General features: G+C 47.0%; 1 long non-coding RNA gene across 1 annotated transcript in view; it reads right to left on the minus strand.

Moving 5' to 3' along the window:
- LOC138522430 (uncharacterized) overlaps positions 1–7,450 on the minus strand; it is a 242,055-nt gene extending 234,605 nt beyond the window's left edge. The window contains exon 1 of the long non-coding RNA XR_011283313.1: positions 7,394–7,450. This is a non-coding gene — a long non-coding RNA (uncharacterized lncRNA). The remainder of the gene's footprint in view (positions 1–7,393) is intronic.
- Between the last annotated feature and the right edge of the window lie 14,684 nt (positions 7,451–22,134).

Below are 22,134 nucleotides of genomic sequence, written 5' to 3' on the forward strand. Positions count from 1 at the left end.
AAAGCAAATGCTGGAAGCCCGGTGTGGGGAAGAGAAGGAAAGCAGAGACGACTGGAGTTGGAGATTCAGTGGTGTCGTGACCACGAGATCATCACAGTGGGCACGCTGCTCGTGCAACTAATCCAACACTACCCCGAGGAATCCACAACAAGCGCCACGGCTCCCCATTAAGATATTGAGACGCCTGAAGAGCAAGAGTTGGATGGACGCCGGTGAGAACAAGCCGAACGTGAGAAAGAGAACAAAAGAAGATCCTAGGCCCATAAGAATCCTGCAGACGTTAACAAGCAGTACGGAAGTTAAAGGAGAACCTGGGAAAAAAGGGAGGCTAACAGGGACTAGTTATATGGTCCTAGAAACTCGGCCCAGTAGAAGTGAAAAAAGCTGGGAACCAAAGTTTAAGAAACCTGAACTGCTTTAATGAGAGAAAGAGAATAATAAATGTATCTGAGAAGGAGATCAATAGAATTGGAAGACCAGGAGAAACTCGTCTCAGTAGAAGTGAGACGCTTGGAAGTAGAGTTAAGAAACTTGAACTGTCTTAATGAAAGAAAGAGAATAATAGACATCCCTTAGAGGGAGATCAATAAGATGAGGATGCCACTACCCTGGGAAGAGGGGAAAGATAACACTGGGGAAGAAGTCAAAGAGTGCAATATAAGAGAGAAAGACTATGATGAACTGAATCCCAGAGAAGCCTCTATGATAAATAAACTACAAGTCAAGGCCAGGAACGGCTAAACTATATGTCTCCAGGAAACCAGAATCATCCAGGAAACTATATTTCGCCAGCTTGTGCAAAGACCATTAAGATTGATGCAAAGATTCAACAAGAGTCTGGGAAAGCCATTTTTAAATTGGATAGTACAGTGCAGAATCTCATGAATGAGCCACACAACCTTATAAGGAAAGTCATGAAAGTCTATCTGAAAATTGCATATTAACAAGAAATCTAATGACTCAGAAGACAATGGCTTGAAGCAACCATCAGAGAAGGGAGTAATTCTCCTGGCCTTAGTTTGTCAAGAAAGCGGTAGGGTCCTTTAGCATTAGCTTTTGGACAGCCTACATATTCACATTCACAGACCACTGATGAGCCCCTTAGTTATTCATATAGGTAGGGAATATCCCATAGCCATAGGGATAGTTAGGCCTTCGCATTATATAATAAATAGACCTTGCAAATGTCATCCGAGAGTCTGCGTCCTTCTTCTGATCCGCCACGGGACACATATCATGTTTGATCTCGACCCCACATAGGGTTGGAGAACTAAAACCCATATTTCTTCATGTGCTGTGGAATCTTCATCTCAGCCATACTGCCAGGCTCAATTCGTAACACCATATTCCCATACTTTGCATCATACCACCTCTTTATTTTCCACCCATTTTTTTCCTTGTTCCCCGACATATAAACATCCACATTAAGCTTGTGTACCGTTCTCATGCACCCTGGACATCATTTTGTGTTCAGCCGCCTCCAATAAAGCACCTCGAAAGACAAAAACCTTATGCTTAAGCAAGGAGCTAATTAATATTTAAATACATGGTAAGATAGCTCAGTGAGTTGAGCGATCGCTGCTGCGTATGTTTAATTTGCAGCCCTCAAGTTTGAATCCCGAGAAGGGGAAATCAGCCAGTCATCCTTTTGTGGTCGATACATGAGTACCAATTTAGGTTATATAAACATGTTGGCATTCTGGTAATACCCTAGGATTCCAGGTAAAGAACCATAATTCTGTAAGTAGTCATTCATTTCATTTTAGAGATTAGAGTCAGTATGAGTGTTTTCTGGGAAAGCCACACACCAAAATAAACCCCCCAAGAACCAGTGACCACTAACACCTCGGAGTAACTAGAATACAGGCCAATCAGCACTCAATGTACATTTCTTTCACGTCTCCAGGGGAGGTCTACCATTCCCTCCCTTTCGACGTCATCCCACGGCATCATGGACACCTTGGGAACCACCACGGAACATATTCGTCCCCCAAGACTCAGTGACTGTCCTGCAGCTCTATACGGTTGTCTATCATGTTCTACACCGTGGCATTCATGGAGGGGGGCAGCAGTATTCCCTCTGATAAGCCCCTTTTCCTTAGTCATTCCCAGAGGCCCTTTATGTGTGATTTTGACAATACTTTCATGCATCCCTTCTGGATGTAATTGTCTTCCACCTTAACACAACCTTCCCTCAACCTGTTCAAACAGCTTGTCCTTCTTGCTTTTGTGAGGCATCAGCAGCACACCTACTCGCCTCTCACGCTAAAGTACGCTCTGATATATATTGGCCCATATCAACTAAAATGTTACCAGTCCGCCTTGCTGACACACTGTGACACCACAATTTATTTTTCATCTCTTTATCCTCTCTGATAAAATCATTGTCTATGCACTCTCCTTTTTAATGGTATTGACCTGCAACTTGTTGAACCTTGAAATTCAAACCTTTCATTATGGTCACCCATCTGTCGAGGAATAGAGTCTTGATTTGAAGGCATGTTTCGCATAAAGAAGCATCTGAGGTCACATAGGAGAGGATGGGTGCAGTTCTAATGTGCCCACATGCATGCAGAAGAAACTTTCGAACAAAACCATTTTCATGATAATTTGGGACAATGGCGGAATCGCTGGTCTCCAATTCAACAAAGAGGCCTCAGTCCCTATTGTTAATGCAAGCTGCTCATTTGGGTGCAAGGCCACAACAACTCATTATGGGGTGATGAGCTCATCTTAGTGAGGTGGAGGTGCTGGTCAAGACTGGCTCAGGGTATTGCTCAAACCCAAGGAGAGAGAGACAGATACACACACACGCACAGTCAGTGTGCTGATTCGGATTCATTTCAGTTTACTCCAAGGATGGAACCCCTCCCAACTTATTGTGCAATACCCAAGGGTTGAACAGGAATATTTCTTGAAACTCCATGCTAGGAGTAGGGCTTCCCTAAGAAGTACATTTGCCATTCCTGGTGGGCGGAGTCTGGTGTCTGCAGTGAGGAGCGGAAACCCCACCCATCGGAATGGGACAGCTCAGTAACACCACGGCGGACTGCCCACCAATTAACTGGCCCTCTATGCCTCGATGAAGAGAAGGCAACCAGTATTTCTTGCACTATCTTGCTCCCACCCCTCAAAAGTATGAGGCATGCTGTTAGAAGACTACTGGGTATTTGAACCGGCTGCTCCATGAACATTTAGGAACACACAGCAATCTCATTGGCTGGAAGCTACAGTGGGACAGATCTACGTAACCACACCTGGTTAGATGTGGGATGAGAGTAGAGGAGTGCTCAGTGCAACTATTGTTTCTAGGAATGGGGTGAAAAGAGGGGATAGGCATTAGGGTGTCCTTAGGCTAGACACCACATGCTTTTGAAGTATTCTATTTTATTCTTTAAATCCTTTTTGCTACTCTCTTTTGGGCCTGCCGGTGTACCCTTTCAGATGTGTGTGTCAGAGGAAAATGGCAGAGTAATTATGAGCCAATGGGTGGCTGGTCTCTGGAGGCTCAATGTCAGTTCAGTCCTTCCCCCTGAAGGTCCAGAACCCAAGGAGGTGGGCCCGGGTTACGGTGGCCTGCACGGACACCATCATACTATGCCACTAGATATTCTATCTATTCATTTAGTAGTGAACAAAGAAATGATCTGCATGGGTATCAAATACTGACATGTCCCTTGAGTCCAGATGCAATGTCACCTGATGATAGGATGACCTGAAGCCTATAAGGGAGAACTTTTTTTATCTTACAGACTAAACCCACCATTTCTGAAAAGGTGGGACATGTAAACTGTTATATCACAATGTCCTTGTTAAGACTTCTGCTGTCAACACATAATCTCACATGACCTCCCATCTTCTGCTCCACTACCAGCAGAGATACCAGGTCCAAGACTTTTATAGGTTATACGATACTGTCAAGGGTTTTGACCCATGTTGAATCCTTAGACTGGGTAAATGTGGGGATGAGCTGTCGCCACCCATTATTGTATCCCAGAACAAACTAAATCAATAGACTGGGTGGATGTGGGGATGAGCTGTCGCCACCCACATTCACGCCAGAATCCAGGAGAACTGCGCAGTTGGCACAAGACCACTCCAAAGATACAACCTTCTTGTGGGGGGTTCCACATCACCACTCTAATGTAAGGATGCCATCAAAACAATGTTAAGCAAGGGTCCTATACTATCAAGCAAAAGACCACTCTATTGAAATGCAGTAATTCAAGATAGATCCCAAAAATGGATGCAATACCGGTACTCACCACTATCAGAAAGCCGGCGTTTTAAAACCACCAGACTTTTGTGTAAAACTGAACAGAGGATCCGGACCGGAAAGCAGAGCAGTATCCAGAACCAGAGGCCGCTGTATCCAGAGAGGCTAGACCAGCAGAGCAGAGCTGACCCAGATGCTGTGAGCAGAACCGCCCGAAGTCCAGCCTAGTTGACCAGATCCGTGACGAGGCCCATTCATTTCAAAATTAGGAGTGAGTATCCGCCAGAACTGTGCAGAACCCAATCTCTTAGTTAAAATAATCTAATCCAAACTATTTTAACCTAATTAGAACAGCCTCCTAGAAATCGTGTCATCTGTCATTTTTAAAGCTGCACAACTGTCACCTGTCAATTCTGCAGCTGCAAGCTGTCACCTGTCATTTTGAGTTTACTTAAAATCCGAAAAACTACCTTCACAAAATCGTCCGTATCCCTGGAACCGTTTGTCCTAGGAATGAGATTTAACTTTCCTCTGAAAGCTTAGAATCGATTTACGCACTCGCAAAATTTACCTCGATTTGTGATTTGGCCTGATTTCGTCATCTGTAAAAAGATAGCCGCTTTTGCCTGAACTGCTAAAATTCGTTTGCAACCTAATAACCATCCCTGAACCATTGTTAGGGCTGACCTGAACTGATTTAAAGTGTCTACCACTCACCCTGAACCTCCTATAGGGAATTAAAAGCAATTTTAGCATTTTTCACTTCCTTGCCACCACATTACTAAGCACTCTTGCCGTGTTTTAAAAAGCATACCTGTTGTCTAAGCTTGCTGGGGGGGAACTGAATTCTGTATTGTATTTGATTGTATTCCTGAAGACTGTGTGTGTTACTTCCATCTCCTTGCATTGCATGTAGGGGGGGGGTGAATTGCCACCAGGGGAAAAGTGAACATATTATCTCTTGGGAAACCATATCAGTTTATTTTCTGTACTGCATTTATTCCACCTTGCATTTCCTTGAAACCATAAAGCATTTCAGCTACCTCATCCTCTATACTACTTCTAAGTAACCAAATCAGTTTACCAGTAGAACATTATCCATTGTTGATCACTGTCATATTTTAAGTGTGATATCCAATATTAATTTATTATAAAAGTGTGATAGATATATATTGTTATATTTCTCAAATAAACCTTTTAAATTTGTAAAACAGACCTACTTCTTGGCTCAGTGGGATCAGGGGGATTCTAAGAGAGGGGTTTATATAGGGGTTGTCATCCAGAGTACATGAACTGGACCTAAAAATATATCAATAAGGGTTTCCCTCAGCATCCCAGACTAGGCATTGACTTAGCTGTAGTGTTGAAGTGAAGCCGCTTAACAATACCTTCCTTTTCAAGGCTTTGTAGCAGCAAACTCTTCCTTGAATGCCAGTGGCACACTTTGCACCCTGCACACCAGCAATACCTTAGAGTATTTTCTGGTGACAAAACTCGAGCATGCAACCCACTACCTTTCTCAACACTTGTGGACACCAGCTTTCAAATTCTTCCATTCTCTTCGGTATACACTCTGCTTCCGCTATCACCTACAACTCATCATTTGAATCAAGAACAATGCCTAAGTTATGGTATTCTGCATCTCAACAACATATTTGAGTGAACACAAATGCAGCTCTTAGGGCTTGTCCTTGTAAACTCTGATGTGACATTCTGTGGCAGATGGTGAACCTTTCAATTGGTTTGGGGTTAATATTTTGCAGAAATATGTGTGAGCGACCAAGCATAGTGACGGTGACGAAACCAGACAGTGAATATTTGGGGTGTTCTCCCTGCGAACGGTTTACAATGAGGGTTAAAATAGTACATTTTACATCAAACTTTCTCTAAAAATTGGTTAAAAACCCATACAGTTTGAAATTGATTTTGCAGGGTAACAGTTGCAAAAAATCTAATAGGGCAAGTTACCAGACTGTACAAGAACATTTTCCAATGCATTCTCATAATGACTGTGCCCAGACAAGTCCATGCTGGCTGCACTAATATATCCCAGTATTCCTACATAAGAACATACTCATGCTTCCTTTGCGCAAAATGCCTATGATGATACCATAAGAAAATACTTCCATGCTGGCTATGTCAAAATGTGCTGGTCACCCCATGGAAGACAATACTCTTGTTCGCTTTGCCCGTAATAATGTCATGCTCAGTAATCAAGTACATCCAGACTGGAGGCACTACTGTAGGCCAGTCTGGCTACATTGTATCACATCTTGTTTGTTTTACCCTTGATGTCCAGCCATGACAAAACCAGTCTGGACATATTTTGTTACTAATGTATTAGCCATAGTAAGAAAATATATTCAGACTGGCTGCACAAATATAGACTAGTACGCTAATCCACGTAAGAACACTTACGATGATGGCTTTATCCTTGATGGCCAGTAAAAAAAATGTCATGCCAAAGCCAGTCTGGATATATTTTCCTTATATGGCATCCATAATGAGAACATATGTCCAGACTGGCTGCACAGTGCACCATTGACCAATGTAAAGATCCCCCTCCTCCCATATCAGATCAGCCATGTTGTCTTTGCCCATTATTGCAGTAATATCATAGCTATTACTGCAACAATGAACATAGAGTATGTGTCTTTGCCCATCTTTCCAATCATATTAATGTTACGGCAAAAATGAGCAAACACACTGCCTAGTTGTCTTTACCCATCATTCCAGTAAGTATATTACTGCAGTAAGGAGGAAAGACGCTGTCACCTTGTCTTTGTCCATGATTCCAGTAGTATTGTTAATACTACTGGAACAAAGAGAAAGACAACTTCGTGTGTGTCTTTGCCCATTATTCCAGTAATAGTTATGGCATTAGTGGAATAATGAGCAAAGGCAACATGAGTGTTCCATAATGCCCTCCCTCAGCACCCCCCCCCGCTCAATGACGGCTGCCGAGTGAAGATAATCTGTTCATTCTTCAGTCATCATCACACACAAAACAAACACACATACAGATGCTCACAGATAAATAGATTCACATGCCATTGCACCAATTACAGCACTTGCACGCAAGCAATCTCTAACATGGTGTCTATCGGTCTCTCGCTCGCGCACACTCCCACATAGATACATACATGCTCGCAGACAGAAATTCAATATTTCACTTACCTACTGGCGTGGAGATGACAACCTCCCCCGAGGCACGAGCGCAGCTTTCCCCCTTTCTTCTTCCGGCGCTTTTTCAGTCCGGTGGCGTGGTCCACACTCTGACCCCGCCCCCGGCCTGACACAGGCATGGGGCTGGAAGGGGGAAGACACGTGTGTTCCCCTGCAGGGGCTGGCTGTCCAGCACCCATGCAGGGAAGTAAATGCCGGTGATATCACCCGAATGTCTTTCAAAGGGCTGCACATGGGACAGTGCAGGGCGCACCTGCCCTGGCCCCTGTGCAACCCTATGGAAGACAATTGGAAAGTGGGAGTACCACCAGTATTTGCATGTTTAGATTCTTTGCAAATGCAAAGAGTACATGTCCATTAAGAAACGCAAAAAATGCATAGATTAAAGAATGTACCACGCCCTGTTGCCCACTATGGGCAGGCCCCCCCCTGTGACATGAAACAATCCTCAATGATGCCTATGGAAATGCCCCCATATGGATTGGTGGTAGTAGTTCTAACATTTGTTTATTAAGTGCAGAAAATATCACCAGCACAAGCCAGTTTCACTCAACACTGTCAGTTCATTATAGAGCAATCGTCCCCACTATCCACCAACAGCTGTATAATAACAGCACTAGCTTTCACTTTCTGAAATGGTTTACTCTTCATTCTTTGACGTCACACACACCACTCACTTGTTCAGACTGTCAGTGAAATCATTGATTGAGCAATTCGATGAGATGCTCAGTGGTGGTTGGGGTGTGATGCATATTCACTGGTGCGAGTGGTATTAAGCCCCTTGCCCGTGTTGATATTCTGTGATCCGGGATTCCTTGGATTTTGAAGCTGTTTCCTGTAAGTGTGCAGTATAGGTATGCAGTTCTCTCTCACTGTGTTACATCAGCATTTCCATTCCCTTTATCTGGGGGAGTGTACGTCTAGAAAACATTTTCTTGAACAGGGAGCTAAATCTGGGAGCAGGGTCAGACTGGGGCACAAAATGCGTTCCGGTACCAATGTAAAAGTGGCCCACATTTGCAAATGCAAATTAGTTTCTTTTGTGACGCTGTTTGAATAGTACACAAGGGGGAGATTTGTGATAAAATAAAACTGGCCCACTTCCACCAAATGAACTGGCCCACACTAGCATTTTGTGTTTTTGGTCAGGGCATTGCCCTATTGCCCTATAAGCCGTCCCATCCTGTCTGGGAATGTGAATAAGAATAGGGGTTCTTTCAAATAAGTACTGGAACGGTTTTTGAGAGGCCTCCATCAACACAGGGAGTTCCTTCCCTCCCCACGCTAAGTGTCACACAATAGACGGTTAATGGCAGTTCTTTTATTCAGCCCTATCTCATCCTCATATCATGCCACTTGGATCCCTCCCTGTGAGCTACCAATGAGCCAAGAACCAGGCTGGTGTACAGGAAATGTATTTATATTTATTTAAATTATAGGTAATAGAAATCACACTAAACTACATACACCACCTTCTTTGTGGCTCACAATTAACTTCTTGTTACACAAATAAATCACACCAATGGTTTGGGAAAAACACAAATTACAATACTTTTCTTTCTACAGAGTTCACTTCAAGAAATAATTAGCGCTGGTCAGAGAACACAATCAATATACAGATGTAATGCTGTGCAATTTCGATTTTCCTGCATGCTTAAGAGGCTAGCAGTTTGATTTACAGATTTGGACAAATGCATATGGCAATTACTATTTCACCCACACCTTTGAAAAATTGAGATGATTGAAGAATTTTGGATTTCAGACCCCCTTCCACTTAAAGGCCTGTGTTGGGGAAGCTGGACAGCAAAAATTGGGATGATTAGAGAATTTGGGATTTCAGAATTCCCTCCACTTAAAGGCCTGTGTTAAGGAAAGTTGGACAGTAAACATTGGGATGATTTGAGAATTTTGGATTTCTGACCCCCCCTCCACTTAAAGGCCTGTGTTGGAGAAGCTGGCTTGTAAGATGGAGAGGATATAGTTCTAGTTTAGGAACAAAGGCACCTCGCTTCCTAAAAGAAGTCAGGGTCAACAGGCAAAATAGGATTAACCAATTACATTACAGTCTATAGATTTCAGTGCACACTGAGAAAATCACCCCGTGGTGTTCCACCAAGGAGAATTAATTAAATTCACATGTTTAGTTAAATAGGCTAAGGACCTAAACAGTTTTGGCTCCCCCGCCCACTATAAAGGGAAAGGATTTAAGGCCAGCAGATTCCCACACATTTTGGTTACAAAGGGCCCAAGTCTACTTACATTGAAAACCTCTGTTTAAAGTTCAGAAAAGCCAGCTGCATTTCAGGACGCTCTGGGGGGTTTAGTCACTCCACTCTGAAGCATGTCCCCCAGCTGTCCACCATACGACCCTGTCAACATTTAAGCCTTCCCATAAATAGACAGCTCTAAATAACTAATTATGATAACCACAGGCAATCTCTGCAAAATCTCCTTTTGGTGTTTCCTTGTCGCTGACAGATAGTAAGTTTTTGCAGCTACTTTCACAATCGTAATTTAATGAACTCTCTTTCTCCTCATAGTGCATCCTCTTTATATAGCAGTGATGACACCATCAAGTTTACAATCTTGGGGAGTTCCCTGCAAGAGTTCTCACACTCAGGATTCGACAGTTACCCTTCTCTCTCCTCCCAAATCTAGCCCCTCTCTAAGGATTGGTTTAAGAGTATGGAACAGATATATGTCAACTTCCCTTGGAAATCTCCTTTTGTTTCTATGTATGCTTTTGGGGAAAATTTAGTTTTGTAGCATAACTTCATAATTTTACTAGTAACTGCCATGATATACATATATTCCGCTTGAGCTACTCATGGGGATTCTAATAAAACCACAGCCAATTCTGCTTCATGGTGCACAACTGTGTGGCAATTTCTCTCCATTTACACAAAACTCCAAACAGGTATGGACACACGATTTATTCGCCACATTACTAATTTTACTCTCCACCAGTTTGCCAACTCTTGAATTCGGGACATTTTCAGATCAGCCAGAAACACATTTTAGTTGGTGATTACAGTTCCCAAAGTCACAGGTGGATTTTTTTATTTGACAAAATTGCCTGGAAAATATCTAAAAAAATGACACATAAAGCAATGCAGTACAATTTGTGGTTGCTGGAAAAAATGCCTAAGTTATAATAGTCCTTTTAAATTAATTGCAAATATTTATGTTAAAGCAAATAGAATCTCTGCTTCCTCCAGGCCATTTGTCTCCGTCCGCCAGCCTGTGACTGTAATTTTTATTAGTCTCTTTGTTGTTTGAAGTTGGTGGCCGTAGATAATAAATGGGGGATGCATTTGCTACACAGAGATCTCCCACTGCAGATAATGAGCTGGTTCGGCCCTGTGATGTCACAAGGCCTGTCGTCTTATCTGAAGGGGACAATTTTTCTGATCTGAAATGCTTCTATTTCTTGTATTTCTTTCAAAGTTTCAGCTTTTCTTGTTTGTAGCCCCTGTTTTCACACCTCTACCCTACATTCCCTTCATGCACCATCTAGGGCCAATTGTCATCCTGCCCAAAGCCCAGCCTTTCAACACCTTTCAGGCAGGCCACATTTTATTACAGCCGTAAACAGTTGGGAAGCACAAACCAGGCATTCAGTGGGTGGAGTCCTTTGTGAAGTTTGTCCAGAGGCCCACCATTTGTCGTTGCCTGAAAGGAACTCACATATTGAAATTTCTAACATCAGCCTTTATTCCTTGGCACACTGTGTGTTTTACTCATCAGAGTTCATTTTGTATTTTCTCTGAAAGTGCAAATGCTGTTTCTTTCAGTCATTAGGTCTCAATCGTCAAAGTGCACCCCCTTTTGATGGGTAACATTTTCAGTGAATGAATTGCTGCATTTATTTCTCAGCCCGCAATGTGATGTACTTTTGCAATCTGCACTCGGATTACATTTTTGTTTTAGCCTTCTCTGGATTTCACCTGCAGAAAGACACCCACAAGGTCCACCTAAATAGGCCCATTTTTCAGCGAGCATGCTTCTGAATGCTGACAGGACAGTTTCTCAATGGGGCCGTCAGTTCCATTGGTTTGCAGCCTTTTATTACACCCCACAGTACGTGGATGACACAGGTCAGAACATTATCCTCAGGTGGGAGGCAATGTGTATGACTTTTGACTAATCATTTGGAACTGGTGGGTTTCATGAGAAAGTGGCATAGACACTGAATTTGGTTCATATTTAATAGGTGGCACCATGGAAGCAATCTGATGGTGGCAGATTGTGGGCCTAGTTTATTTTTGTGAGCTTGGACCCAGGTGTGGAAATGAATGTGGAAGCAGAAGCATTGGCCTTTGGCCTGCCAAACTCCTATCTACCTTAGCTTGTAAAGCCTTGACAGAGTTGTGCTTGGCAGCTGTCTCTGAGCGGACAGCTGCTACTACTACATGAACTTGACTCAGCTGAGCCATTCATTGTTGTAATATTGTGGGAAAAACCATAAGTCAGCTGAGGGGAGTCTTTCAAACTGTCGGGCAGTAAATCATTGATATGGCACAGGAACAGATATGACTCAGGGATGATTCTCTGACCTTACAGCCAAACAGTTACCAGAAATAACATGGTTCGTAGATAAGGTTACTGGGCTTGGACAACCAGGGAAAAGGCCGGAGTTGCGTCTTCCCTAAAGTGAGCATCTGTCTGGTTGGAGATGTGAGGAGTCTTGGGGTAAAGGTGCACCGTGGATGACAATTGGTTAGTAAAAGACAGAAAATAATCTGAGCAATTACAGAATTCACCCCCCTCCTGAGCTCTGAGTCAGGCTTAGATACAGATCTACCAGTTGGACAGCCCTACAAATAACACCATGCAAGAGGGCTGACCAGGAGAATGATGGGGGAGGGTGAATCTCCACAGACTCCAGTTTGGGGACAAAGCAATAACAATGTATCTGGAAGTCATTTTGTAAACATATTCCAAAGGGTGAAGTTGCACCAGGTCTAAAACAGAGTTGTTGCAGGATCAGGACAGAGTTGTTGCAGGTCGCAGTTACAGATAAAAGATCAACATTACAAGGGTGAAGGGCTTGCGTGGAAGCTGGGTTTGTAGACATTTGCTTGAACAGCTGGTATGCCGGACGATAACTGCTAGCCACATGGAGAAAAACATAGATTTAATCCTTGCAGTGTATCCACTGGCTCTTCCCATTGCCCTCTCCAAGAATGTGCCACATATTAAAGTGTTGTCTATTGTTTAAAAGCTGTCTCAATCATGCATCTAGAAGTAGCATAGCATAATTTAAATTATTTTAAAAACTGATTTGCATTTAGTGACATATTTAGCAGTTCATCACGTGCTATAATCTCTGCAGGGTGAGTTGCCTCACCCAATTGTTCCTCAGAATGTGCCTGTGTTAGCAAGTTAGGGAATGCAGTAAAGCCAAGCTGGAGATGTAAGGTATCCCACCAAACTAACCCATTCTGAAATTATTCCTATTTCACTTACCAACCAGCCCTTAGCACCTCTGTAAATTGTATTGTCGCACCACAGCCTCATATTTTCCTTGGAAAGTCAAATTTGCATTAAAAGTCGAATCTGGGTGGCCGTTCCCTGCTGCTGTGCTGGCAACTAGGGCTGTTTTCAATTTTTTAGAAAAGTCGAATCTGTGTGGTCGTTCATTGTGGTTACTGTTGTACTAAGAACTTGCCATTAGGCTTTCTCCCACTCTCTAGGTCCCCACCCCCCTGGGGGTGCCATTGTACTGTTGTGTGTCTCCTGTTGTGTGTCACCTGTCTGCCCTTCCTGTGTGAGCCCTGCCCCCTCGACACCCATCCTGTGTTGTGCAGTTTTGGCCTGTGACTCTCCTCTCTCTTTCCCTCCCTCTGCCTCCTACTTTCCTCCCCACACCCTCTATGGTGCTTTCTGTTTCTCTCATCTTCTCAATCTGCTACTATTTCTCTTTCTCCTACCCTACCCCTCTCACTAAGTCTTGAAGGAAAAAGTTCAAGAGGGACATCCTGGTCTCTAACCCAGGCCTCCCTATCGCTGATATCTACACCAGTGCTTCCGCCAGACCGACTCTCACTGACATCTTCTTTGTCGTTCCCTCACCAGACCTATAGCCCCCCTGTATGGTCTCAGTCCTCTCTCCTACCTCTTCCTCTCCCATTAATGGTGGCACTCGGTGGGATGTTCTATTGGCCTCTTTCCACTCCTCCAAGACCATCATTAATGTCTATCTGAATGGCACCCTCTTGGTCCTGGGCCCTCAGTCCAATCTCCCCTTTTTCGATAGGCGTTTCCCACATCTTATCAACTTCCTTCCTTCTCCTGCTACTCTGACTAGCACCTCTCTGACTGCTATCCCTCCTCCTGCTACCACCTCTTCCCACGCTCAGGCCCCTCCACCATTTCCCCTGAGTGTACCTCAAGCCTATACCCCACCCAGGAGGACTCTCAAATGGGCAATCTGCTTCACGTTGCTACACTCAACGCTCGCTCTGCTGTCAAACACTCCTCTAACATCTACCCCCTCCTCAAAGAACTTGAACTGGATGTCCTTGCTCTCACTAAGACATGGTTCACGGCCAGCTCTGTCACAAGTTTTGACACTCTCCTCCCTGATAGCTACAAGATCCTCTCTGAGCCCAGAACCAACCCACCCCAAGATGGAGTAGGACTGATCTTTCTGGAGTGGGTCCGTGCTTCTGTCGTTCATAAGCAGGCCTACAGCCCCTTTGAATGCCGGGTCTGTAGGCTCTCTATCGCTCCTGGCCTCTCTCTTACTGTGGCCACCATCTACAGGCCTCCTGGTCAGGTTGCCCTCATCCTCTCAGAGTGGGCTGACCTCTCCTCTTTGCTCCTTGCCTCTAAGCTTCTCCGCCTCTGAGACTTCAACATCCACCTGGATGCTTCTAATCCCTCATCTGAGCTCTTCCACAACCTTTGTGACACGCTCTCTCTTTCCATTCTACCCAGTCGTCCAACACACTCTGCTGGACACACCTTGGATGTTCTCATCTCCTCTGACATCACCCTCTTTAATCCTCTCACCACTCCTCTCTCTAGGACTGTGTACGTTCTGCTCTCCTCTCACCTGAAACTATCTGTCCATCAGGCCAAGCCCACCTACCTTCTTGTTCATTCGGACTAAGAAGCATGTGTCAGTGGATGTCTTTGCTCCTACTTTTTCTGCTGTACCTACTCCTGCAGCTAACTCACACCCTGACACAACCCTCTCAAACCTGCATCATTCTATCCCCAATATTCTGGATGTATTTGTCCCTGTCATGAAAATCCGTCTGAAGCCTACCTCCAAGTTCAACTCTTAGTGTGACTCTGACCTTGCCGACCTGAAAAGCAAGTGCAGGGTGGCTGAGAGGAAGTGGAGGGCTTCGGGAGCATCCTCTGACAAACTAGCCTGTCGCCTGATCCAGAAGCAATAGAGACTCTCTGTCGTGTCCAAGAAGAGAGTACACATCCAAGCCCACATCTCTACGGCCTCTAACAACACGGACAAACTCTTTAAAATCTGCAAGGAGCTGGTCGATCCTTCTGCAATCTCCACATCACCTGTTCCCCCTAAGGCCAGCTGTATGGCTCTGGCTTCTCACTTCACCACTAAAACTTAGGAAATCCTGTCCTCTCCCTCCTCTTCCTCTCCCTTTACTTCTCTAGGCCCCACTCTGGCTGCCGTTCTCTCTGACAACACCTGGTGATGTTTATCGACAAGCCCGATCTATGAAAGTGTTGCCCAAACAGGTGCTTCCCTTCTCTTCCATAACCATCAAGGACCACATTGACCCCCTTGCACCATCCTTGGCCGATTCTTGCAATCATTCTTTCATCACTGGATCTTTCCCCTCTCTCCTCTATCACTCCCTTGTGCACCCCCTTCTAAAAAAGCCTTTTGCCAAACTCACCTATCCGCAAACTGTTGCCCGTTCTCTATCACTCCTTGCCTGGGCAATCTCCACACTGAATCTGTTGGTTGTCTCCATGACCATCAGTCTGGCTTCAGAGCAGCCAGAGGCACGGAAACTGCTCTCCTGAACACCCCTCAAGATCTGCTCACTAATCTCGATTCTAGACTTCCTTCTGTCCTCATCTTCCTTGACCTTTCCTCTGCTTTTGACAAGGTCAATCCTGCCATCCTGATCAATAGAGCCTGTGAGAACCTGGGCATCACGGATCAGGCCCTGGAATGGTTGACCTCCTTCCTCCTGTACCAACCCTCCCAGGTCCAACTTGGGTCCTTTCTCTTCAACACCTCTCTCTCCATATCTGGTGTTCCTCAGGGCTCTATCATCTCACCCTGGCTCATCAATGTCTACTTGGCCCCTTTGGCCCACCTGATCTCTACCTACTCTTTTAACTTTCAGTGTTATGCGAATGACACTCAGCTTTCTTTCAGGCTCCCCTCAGCCTCCTTCTCGCTCATACCTGACTCTCTTTCCATGATTCAGGCATGGTGCACCTATAATGATCTCTGCCTTAATGCCAGTAAGATTGAGATCCTTCTCGTTGCAACCCATTCACCGCTTTCCCTCTCTCACTCTGGCAGCCCTCCTTGGGCCCTCTTTCTCAATCTGCCTTCCTCAGCTCTCCACCCTCTGCAACTAATCCAGAACAGGACTCCAAGACTTGTCCTTGGCCTCAAGACCAGGGACTGTATCTCTCCAGCCCCGAAATCTCTTCACTGGCTCCGGTGGCTGCAAGAATCAAGTTCAAGACCCTCTTTACTGTCCACAAGACTTTCTGGGGCCAGGGTCCACTCATCCGACTCTCCCTTCCAGAATTCCAAAATTCCTTCCTTCTTGAGCCCTTTGCTTGGCTACCACAAACTCTCTGAGGGTCAGATGCTTCGCCAGGCAGAGAGTGGATGGTAGATCTCATTCCTCTGCAGGTGCCTCCCTCTGGAATGATCTCCCTGCCCCTCTCAAACTTGAGCCGGACAACCTAAAGTTCAGGAAGCAGCTCAAGACCTTCCTTTTCTCCTCTGCTTTCTCTCTCTCTCTCTTTTGTTGACTCACCTGTCTGCTGAACTGACTGGTTGCTTGGATACCCTCAGAGGCTGGGTAACAGGCTCCTCCATGATCAGTCTTCCCTGCACTGCCTCCAGGCATACCGCGCACTGAGGGGCTGTACTATTGCCCTACTGTCCTGTGCCTCCATCACTAACCAGACCCACACCGCCCTGGCTGCGCATACCCAGACAATGCTGCCCTAGTATTGTGTGATGGCGTGCAAGGCTGAACATTGCAGGATTCCTGCAACCTCTCAGCACTCTGTTTATTATTAGTTCAGTGGAGAGTCATTTTACTGACCTCTGGAGGATATAAGGCTAACCTGGACCGCCAACATTTAAGCATGAGATTAGATGTAGATTTTAGCATTGAGCACTTACCTCTCTGCACTATTGTATCACAACACTGGCCATTGAGGGCGGCCTGTCATCTCCATCAGCTTGGAGGTCACTGCACTAGTCTTCAGATCAGGAATGAAGAGTTCATGGCCCAGGACGTTTTGCTGACACAGAGGAAGAGGAGCGGCTTTGGGCATGGAGTGCTGGCACACAGAGGCTTGATGGGCAGTGTACATTCAAGGTCTGCACAGCACGGACAAGCAAAGATGGCCATTATTGGGATAATGTTGTACAGTAGGCCCTCATAACATAAACTGTAAATCATCAGTGGGTCAGCGTGTGAGAAGTTTATTCACGATGGCCTTCTGACATCAGCCTAGAAGAGTGTGAGTCATTAAAGAATTCAAAGGGAACAAAGCATAGAACATGAGTTAAAATGGAGCCAACAGCCTTATAGACTGGCGGTAACGCACAAGGGGGAAAAAGTTGACAATGCACTGCCAGTGAGTCGTGGCAAATGATGTGTCCTGTTTGCAAGGTATTAAGGCCATTTGTGGAGGAAAGTGTGATGGTGAGTTATGTAAAACTGGGTCTTAGTTGGATCCTGCTATTCATTTACCTTCTGGACCTGGACAACATGTGGCATGGAGGCCCAGGATGTGTGCGATGAGGCAGTAGAGCATGAGGAACTGGGGAACCTAAGTGGAACAATGAGAATGGGCTTGTGGGTTGACCCACAGAGCTGTGCAATTAGGGACAGTGGCATGCACCGTCTTGCCACTTTCCTGCACTAGCATTTCAGTAACACTGTGCCAGTGTAGTCCCAGATCAGCATCCTGCATCAATATCTGTCAAGTGCAAACACATTTTGCTAACTACACTAGGGAATGCCTTAGGCAAAACAGAATGTTATCCCGCTCCCAACTTAGTGCAGCAAGGTTCCCCCTTGCGGATTTGGGGGGCTTACATGAAGTAGGCAGTTGCAGCAACCTCTGTAGCAATTGCCATCTTCCCAGGGTGCCATGGACCACAGAATAGTCCTAGTGCCTAAGACACTGCAGGACAAACGCTCAATGGGTGTGGCAGTAGAAGAACTTCAATACTGGCATGTGGCCTGACTTTGCTTGTGTTGTGCTTGAAGCTCTTAGTTCTGCTGAGGGATAGTGACAGACACGAGGACATGCGTTTTCACTGCAATGGAACTTCTTCTGGCAGGGCCCCAGCATTGCCCCATGGCTCGCCGTGAACACCTTCTGAGTCAACTCTGCCAGAGGGAAGACAATAAAAGCCAGTCTGGCTTGATTCGCAACCGGCAGGAAGACCGTGTTCCTCACTTTGTGTAGGTCCTCTCGCTGATGGCCTGCTCCTCTCGGTTGACAGCCAGATACTGCTGTGGGTGCATTGTCTCTAGTGTGATCCTAACCATCAGCTAACACTCTCCCAGCCACTGTCTCACTGCACCCCAGCAGGAAACTACAGAACGGAAATGGTGTGGCCAGGTAGCCAAGGAATAGTTTGTGTGTCTGCGTTGGTGATACTGGGATGTTACACCTTAGTAGACAAAGGTCCTTAGTGTATCGGTATCAATGCATACTACCCTTATGTGCATGATAAACATTAGATGCCATTAAAATCTTCTCTGCACAGTTTTAATTATAAACCAACAAGAATATTATCGACTTTGCACGGCAAAAATGCACTTTTCACAGTTCCATGAATCAGGCTTTGTGTCAGCAGTGCAAAGTCACTTTGAACCGTGCAAAAAATTCCATGAATCGGGCCCTAAGTGTGAAAATGTTCAAACCTCATTCGCAGCGGCTTCACTCAGCTATTCCACTTTGTACCATGCCACCATTTTGTATGATACAATGCAAAGTGAACTGACTGAAATTCATCACATTTTGGGGACAGATGTTTCAGGGTGAAATTCGGTAATTTCCACGGAGTACATGGCCCTTATCTTGCAATGCCTACCTGTATTTAAATGTTTTGCTCCGTACCGGTCTGTGATCTTGCGTTCTTCTCATGATATGGGTGCCTGTTTGTGTTCTCTGCAGTCTCTTTCTCCAACACCACATTTCTTTGCTCTGCACCACGTTTGAGACTCCATATTCATTCTGCAAAAATCACAGATCCATCTTTGCTCACATCATCAAACCACTGAGAAACCTGTACAATCACAGACGCCAGCTACTCATGTTTCTTTATCTCAACCGCTCAACTCGTAGTGTCTCCAATTGGGCTGCCCAACTTCTACCTGTGGCAGTATTAGACTGAGGAAGGGTGAAGAACCCTGGATGTTCTCATATGCTAATTGTCTCCAATGGTTTCGTTTCCTTCATAACTCCAATATGGACTACTAACCACATCTATTAAATCCTATGCCTGAGATTAGATGCCAGTTACTGCGCCTGAACCCAGAGATTCTGGCCCTCTTGATGATCTAGCCGGACACTGTTAGCATATTCTGGGGAGGTCTGGTGAGGGAAGAGCATCTCTTCAGTGTTTTCATCAATTCCCGCCTGACCAAAGGTCAATGTGAGCCATGACACATTGAGTATCACTGGCACAGCGACTGCTTCAGATTCAAGTCCATGACATTAGGAAACACATCCAGTCGGTCAAGTGGCACAGCGAGTAGAGTGCTCGCTTTGACATCTGTGCAGAGCCTGCTGACGCAGGTTCGAGTCCTGGCAGGGCCAAGCTCAGCCTTTCATCCTCCCGAGGTCGATAACCGAGGGTTCATAGCGCTATATAAATGCGAAATTATTATTATCCAAAGTTGCTGTGCAGTATGAGTCTGTATTGAGAAGTACAACGTATCCCTGGCACAGCAACTATTTCAGGCACAAACGCATGACATTATGACACACCCACGCGTGCTGTGCAGTATGGGTGTGTCTTGGGAGGTTCACTAGTATATATCCGTGGTCAGTGGCGTGATGGGGTGGGTAATGGGCATCATTGGAAGTCGTTGTGGATGAGCCAGCAGAAATGAAATGTCATTGGGTGAATTAGCACGGAGTGTCTCAACTGCTTTAACACTCTCTGCACCTTTCAATTCCTTCAAATAAGGTTTTGATGAAGATAACTGTTGCATGTCACCCCTGCCGGGGGGACATGGTATCCTCCAGTGTGTGTCATTGTCACATGGTTTCCCATGTGACCACGTTAATAAAAGGGACGAGCTGCTTCCGGCTCGTCAGTCACGACGGAAACTGACGGTGTCGTTTTTGTGGGGGAAGCACCATGTTGGTGCTGCACCGTGGGTGCTGGGCCCAAGGACGGGGCCTAGCTTGAGGACGGTGCCCCTGCCGGGCAACGCCGTTGTTGTGTGTCCCCCAGCCATGTGAGGCTGGCTGGCGTGGCGACCCCGGCTTGGGTGCCCCCAGAGCCGGGGCCGCGGAAAGCCAGTTGCCACCTGGCCATGTGCGGAGCTCCGGTGATCCAGAGCGGGTGAGGTGTCCCCCCCCACCCTTGTGTTTGCAGCGTGAGCGCTGAACCGGTGTGCATCGTCGGGTGTTCCCCGACATGAGCAATGGGGCTGCCCGGTGACCCGGAGCACCTCCCAACAATGGCGACGAGGGCTGGAGCCCTGCGTGCGAAGCGGCATCGGCCGCACGAACAAGGTGCGGACAACATCGGCGCAAGCAACGGAGGGTTGCAGGCCCATCCCCAACTGGGCCCGCAAAGAAGAAGAGGATGGCGAGCTGCCCACTCTGTCCACGAGGGAGACGGAATGTGTCGGTGGGTGTGCCACCATGAAGGAGGAAGAGGGGCCCCGCGCGCCCCGAAGGGAAATGGTGAGGCGGGCCCACCACCAACTGGGCCCGCACAAGCTGCCCGCCCCGGCCCCTGAGTGGGATGGAAGAGGTCCGCGGCATTGGCTGCGTGTGTGGCTGTGCCCCTCCCCCACCTTGGATGCTGACTCTCCCGCCACAAGGGAGGGGAGGAAGAGATGGTCGGCGTCGGCCACGCAAGGAAGAGGGTCTTTCCCCCCACCACCCCCTAACATCCGCAGGAGCAAGGATGCCGTTTTCCCTTCCCCTTGAGAGAGAGAGTGCCCGCGGCGTCAGCCGCATGGAGGAGGCGCTGCCCCTCCCCCACCCGCGACCCGCGCAGGGGAGGAGCGGTGAACATCGCTGCAGAAGAGGAAATGAGGCGGGCCCACCACCAACTGGGCCCGCAAAGACCATGGAGGCTCGCTCTGAGGAGCGGGCGGAGGAGAGACCCGGCGGCCCCTTCCCAATGCCGCAGAGAGGGGTGAGATGCCTGCCCCCCCACCCGTGGGTTGAGAGGGGGAGGAGCAGCAATTTTCAAACAAATAGCAAAATGGAACATTTGCCGGCGGCAGCCCCATCAAGAGTCCGGGCCTGCCGAGGCACACACACAAAAAAAAAGAAAACTGTGGAACCACAGAGTCCCGTGGCGGCCCTCTCCGAACAAAGGAAAGGGCGTGGCCTACACATCCCAGGCCCGCAGCGGTGAAAAAAAAAATGTTTGGAAAAAAAGGGGAGGGAAATGAAACTCGATGTACAACAGTGGGAGACAGCACCTCGAGTACCCTGCCACACAGCAGGCATCAAGCCCACCAGCATCCCTCAAGGGGGCCTGGAGTGTTCTAGCCCCAAGACAAGGAGAAGGGGGGCGAAGAGCCCGGGAATGCCTGCGTGACATGCCTCCCCCATGGCAGGAGGGGGCAGATGTGAGGGCCTGCACTCAATGTGGCCCACGGAGCACTGGGCTGTGCCCAAGCGATCAACAAAGAGGGGCGCAGGGCAAGAAGGGCATCTCTGCTAAGCCCACCTGGAGGGACAAGCATGGAAGGTCCCCATGCCCAACAGGCGGAGGGGGCCGTACATCCCACCCAGAAGAGGCTGCTGTGATCGCCCAGCCACAGGGTAGCGTCTCCCCAAAGGAGTGCTTGTGCGCCCTCAACTCAAGACCGGCCAATGGGGCCACGCTGATGAGGGGGCAGATTGCCCCGGGTGAAAAGGAAAGGAGTGGGTGTGAATTCCCCGGTGCGGTTATGCTAGCACCCCCCTTCTTGGACTCTGAACCTGCCCATGGGGGAGAAGAAGTGGAACGACGGGCCTGCTGCCAAGGTGCCGGTGAATTATCGCAGGCGCTCCAGACTATGGACCTGGCCGATGTGGCCCCTGGTCCTCCCCAGGTGCGGCTTTGCCGGCCCCTCTTTGGACTCTGGTGTACCCGAGGGAGGACACAGACGGTGTCCAGATACGGAGGTGCAGAAGATGGACGTCATCACCAACGTCCTCGATGAACACTCCGGGCCTGCAGAGACAGACTGGTGTGAACTGGTTCGGTGGGTGGGAAGTGTAGTATGGTGCACATTTGAACACGCTGCATGCCTCAAATGGTGCCAGTAGTTTTAGTATTGTGT

The sequence above is a fragment of the Ambystoma mexicanum genome, chromosome 1q, assembly GCF_040938575.1.
Source record: "Ambystoma mexicanum isolate Mex_15411 chromosome 1q, UKY_AmexF1_1, whole genome shotgun sequence".
In the NCBI taxonomy this organism is placed as follows: Eukaryota; Metazoa; Chordata; class Amphibia; order Caudata; family Ambystomatidae; genus Ambystoma; species Ambystoma mexicanum.